Here is a 5,250-nt window from a genome sequence, read left to right on the forward strand (position 1 = left end):
CACGGCTACTAAAATTAATGATATAAGTATAGATAAATGTGGATCATCCAAGCCCGTACCAACTAACCCATTTCACTCAATACCCAGCCTGACTAACCTGCCCATTTTGCCACCTCTAGTCATATACGATGTAAGTGAGAAGATTACCTTCAAATCACTCCTCAACTATCCTTCAGTTACATTAGCGAGACCTCATATGTGAAAATAAAGTTCTATGTTTTCTTTAGCAAGAAATATCTTCAATTGATTGTTATTAGCATCTGATATGACCACATAAATTCTAAAACCAAAAAAACATCCTTACAAATTAAACCAACTTTGTTAAAGTTCAAATGAGTCATCAATTATAAAAAAACCAAATTGCATGTAAAACAAACCTGGTTTTAGTAAAGAAATAACAATTAAGTAATTATGGACTAATTCAAAATACACAAAAGATGATAGAAGAAAAAAAGAAAGTGTGATATTGCCGAAATTCTAAGCAAAGTACTTCACATGATTATTCATAAAACATTGAGAAGTTAACAATATATAGCATGACATACTTGCAGCCCAAGTTGGAGATGATAATAGAACTTTTACTTCGATAAAGTATCTCTCGATCAGTGCTTCTGCAACTCGAAGGGACCCGGTTCCTGCGAGACCTTAAATGATGGCATTATAGGGGTGTTACGGGTCGTGTTCGCGGGTTGGCGAGTTCAACCCAACACAACCCAAACCCGAAAATTTTAGACGAACACGACCCGAACCCGAAAATCATGTCATACATATGAACCCGAACACAACCCGAATATTCACCGGTTGACCCAAACCCGACCCATTCAACCCAAATTTATTTATTTGGCAAATTAATATTTTAGAATTAAAGCTCAATTATAAAAACACAAATGTATATAACACAATTATGTTTAAATTATAAAATAGGCAAGTTAATGCTTAAATGATCGAAAACCGCATTAGATATCCCGAGATTGCCTTAACTGTTTTCAAAGTCAATGGGGTTGACTTTGTGAGGCATTGTTGATGATCCAATTTCACCGGCTTAGTTAACTACATAACACAAGCTTTTACAACGTCAGAATCAAATAGTTATTAACGATTGCTTACTTCTTAAAATCTCGTTAAACGTGCACCTGCTTGAAGTAGCCGACAGAGATATAGCCCCATATGTCTCTATTGAAATCAAGTAAGATGTTATTAAACCGGATGAATGAATGGAAAAGTTTAGCCATGTAGTCATGAGACTCAATCTGCATCACAAATATGGTTCCAGATCATGTCGGCTGATCTTAAAGATGATGATTTCAAAAGGTAAAAGCTTAAAGCTAGTAGATATCATTTCCCAGCCTCTGCAACACCCCCAGCCCCTATGCACTTTTGAGCAAGACATTATTGAAATATAGGGGCGGACGTCCTTGAAAACAAAAGTGAAGTGCCATTATTAGTCAAAGTTTGGATAGGAATTAGTGACGGCATTATGGATAAGCACATGATCGATTTGTTTTTTACTGCAAAAGTACACACCCTGTTAATTTTTTAGCAAGATAGATGATAACATCAAAGTTTAAGCAATTATCCAGGTACTGAATTCACCTGTGGTAGTCCAAGAAGTCAGATGCAGGGTATTCTTCATTTTCACATTTACCCCAAGATTCAAACCCCCTTTGAATCGTGTCAGCACTATCATGACGTGGCGGATGACAGAGCGACATTAGCCCAATAAACTGCCACAGTCCTCCAGGACTCCCTTTAGGTCTCTCTCGAACTTCCTATCTTAACAAAAAGATATAAATAAAGTAAAATAAACATCAAATCCTAAAACCAAATAAAATAAAATCAGCAAAGCAAGCTTTATGTGTTAAAAAAGGCATTAATTGATCACCTGGTAGTATGCTATAGCAAGTGACCTTAACCCGTTGTCTCCAAATTTCTCAATGAAGGCATGAATGTCTGATTTGTTGTGCGCAAAATTCAAAATCTACACCAAATTAAAAAAAATATTAACTAACTAAGAAATACATAAATAAAACTTTTTTTTACAACAGTCAATAATAACCACAAAAAAGCTCAAAACAAAAACATAAATTATAGAAAAAGAGAAAAGAAAGATCATGTACGAAGTGAAGAAACGTGATGATTACCTGCTAAAGAAGACACAACCTTCTTGACCCTCCTTTCATAGCCATCACAGAAAACCAAACAAAATTTCAATTTCAGTGAAACAATAGAATCGTAAATTGAAGTTGAATACCGACGGAAACCCTAGAACCCAAATACAAACAGAAAACCAAACAAAATTTCAATTTCAGTGAAACAAAAGAAAATTAGGGTTTAATAGTTTAAGGAATTTTATAAAATATGCATGAACAATGTTGTTACCTAATGATGAACATCAAAGATTAACCCCTGGAAAGTGGGTTTCACAGCTGGAACCCTAACTACCGCCGTCACAGTCGATCTTCAAAGGTTCCACCACCGTTGTTCCATCGCAAACCTGACACAACAGTGGTCATCTCTAGAACCCTAATAATAGCAAAAGGGGAAATCAAGAAAAAGCTTCCTGTGATACCTTTGATTCAGTTTCGATCGAATCATGAATAAAGGAATGGGGAAATATTGAATTTGAATCATGTAACAACTGATTCATAAGGCACAGAGCAGGAAAAATAGGGTGATGAAAGAGAACAATGAAAGAAAGAGACCTGCATTTTGAAATCTGATTAGGGTTTTTGTCATTTGAGAATGAAGGGGGAATTTAGAGGCGGGTGTTCGAATCCATTTGAATTTTGAAATCTGATTACCTCTTTCATGTTTAACTTTTTGTTTGTTGGTTCTAGTTTGCAGGAAGAGATTACCTCTTTCATGTTCAACATATGTACAGGAAGAGTGAGACATATTTTATTGGCCACCTCTGTCATCTATTTGACTTTAGGTTTAATAAAAAAAATCTCAGAGATTGACACATAAGATTAGAAAAAAAAATTCAAGAAAATGACACCTAGGAGAGAGAGAAGGGAGGTGGCTTGTGGTGATGACACCTAGGAGAGACAGAAAATGACACATAGGATTAGGAGAAGGGAGAAGTTGACACATAGGAAAGAGATAAGGGAGAGGGCTTGAGAGGTTGACATGTGTTTAGGGGGAATGTGGGAGTGTCAAGTGGCAAAACCTAGTTCTTTTATTAGAGATAGAGATGAGTTGGGGTCCTACTAATTTGGAGTATTGAAGATCATTTTGGCATGTATGATTGAACCACTTTTGTTGACCATATTATAATAAACTCAATAAAAGCAACTGGAAACGACGAGTCTTCATCACCTTCTTGGAAGATGATAATTAACTCATTAGATAAAAATATTATATAAATGTAATCGAAGTTTTTCAATCTGTGATATGTTATATGCTAATATAGATTTTTGTAAAACTTATGTGATTCTACCCAAATAAAATATTTCCGTTTTCTATCAGCTTTGAAATCTCAGTTATTTGAATATCTTTTTGCTAAATATTTTATTATTGCTTTCGTGTACAAACAACGAACACTTCTAGAAAGTCAGCATGACTCCCCTATATACACTTCTCTCCGGTCATCTTGACGTTCACTTGTTTTAATAAGCTTTACCTTAAAAAATGCAGTAATTCACATGTTTCATGTTTTGGGTAAAATTAAATGGAGAATTCAAGTTTAATATGATAACCTTTAAGATACTATTTTATGGTAATTATTTGATCAAGTGTATGTAGTTTGTTTGGATAATTGGGTTAGTATATTTTTGATAGACCTATTAGTGCTTATGATGAAAGATGCCGGTTTTAATCGAAATATAATGTATGTTCGTTTATGTACATGAATGTTTGTTTGTGTTCATGATTGTTCGTTTGCGTTTGTGTTCGATTTTGCATATCTAAAATCAACGAACAAACATGTTCATTTCCTTGATTAACGAACAAAAACAAAAAATCTCGTTCAGTAAGTGTTCATGAACAGTTTACCTTCGAAAACACATTATTTCCTTAATAAATGAACATAAACAATACGCTATTTGTGTCCGATTGCAGCCCTACCCCCTAGAAATACGGAAAAAAAAAAGTAAAAACACAATCATCTACATTACAAACATTTTTGTAACTAAAAGTGAAGGCTGCTTTAAAATGATAAAGCAAGAGTACATTCCACATTCCATCGACTATATGTTGACCGTGCACATTAAACATTCACCAATTTTATTAATATTTGAATATTATAGTAAATAGTTTTCTTTATAAACATGCATAAATGAGAAACTAAACCTGTAATCTATATATACATGTTTATTACATCGTATAAATGTGAATTTAAACAAAAAGGAAGGGTCAAAGATGGATATATCAATCAAAGATGATTTGAATTGAAGCCAAAAAATGGTAAATCAGAAAAAATAAAAATTAAAAAATTGAAAATATTTGGTTTCTAACTAGCTACATGATAGTTCATGAGTAGATGACATGTTCTTATAAATCTCATAAAGCAATCTGTTTTGAAACTCGTCACTGGAGCCTGCAATACTCTTCGATGATCGATGAGACGTTGAAGTATCTTTGCCATGTTTTCTTGATTTGTTAAAGTTAAACATATTCTTGATCTTCCAAAACTTATCATGGTTGTCGTCTCCAAGACGAACAGTCTTTACGCTCCTTCGACCATCAAACCCGCTGTAAGCCGTTCTCCTCCACACTTTGTTTCTGTCAACTGAACTTGAAACACTTCTTGAAAGACTTCTTGAGAGGCTTCTTGTAAAGTTTTCCATTTTGTTGTGTGTTTAGTTACGAGTTATGATGATTGTGTTGGGAGAAATGGTTTGATGGCTATTTATATATTGTAGATAGGAGTTGAGGTCTCACGAACTTGGAGTATTTATGAATATGGCATGTGCTAGGAAACTACTATTCTGACCATATGAAGTCAAGTCAATAAAGTCGATTTGCTTATAAAATACAAATACTAATACAAAATAATAATAACAATAACAATAATTATGTTATAATAATAACAATAATAATAATTATGTTGCTTACCACATCGACAGGTGTACTATTACTCATATTCCTGGAAGATGGTCAAATTGTTTTTTTTTTAACAACAAATTTGATTAGTGACGTACCATTGGAGTATTATTGTGCCATCAGTGGAACCATCAGATCATATCCATCTCCACTAGGCATAATGCCTATACACCAATTCAGGAGTAAACCCGATAAATATGAGAAAAC

At 33.9% G+C, this 5,250-nt stretch overlaps 1 long non-coding RNA gene across 11 annotated transcripts; it reads right to left on the minus strand.

The window, feature by feature from the left end:
- Window positions 1-441: 441 nt before the first annotated feature.
- On the minus strand, window positions 442-2,941 carry LOC110889868. 11 transcript variants are annotated; one of them, XR_004882310.1, is made up of 7 exons: window positions 2,802-2,941; window positions 2,570-2,702; window positions 2,380-2,494; window positions 2,142-2,173; window positions 1,883-1,978; window positions 1,594-1,769; window positions 442-1,508 (listed from the first exon to the last, which is right to left on the minus strand). It is a non-coding gene; the product is annotated as an uncharacterized LOC110889868 (long non-coding RNA). The 11 variants fall into 11 exon arrangements; XR_002564007.2 differs by having other exon boundaries at window positions 2,142-2,262; window positions 2,802-2,940; XR_002564006.2 differs by having other exon boundaries at window positions 442-1,050; window positions 1,134-1,508; window positions 2,142-2,262; window positions 2,570-2,901.
- Between the last annotated feature and the right edge of the window lie 2,309 nt (window positions 2,942-5,250).

This window comes from Helianthus annuus, chromosome 15 (genome assembly GCF_002127325.2).
Source record: "Helianthus annuus cultivar XRQ/B chromosome 15, HanXRQr2.0-SUNRISE, whole genome shotgun sequence".
Taxonomy (NCBI): domain Eukaryota; kingdom Viridiplantae; phylum Streptophyta; class Magnoliopsida; order Asterales; family Asteraceae; genus Helianthus; species Helianthus annuus.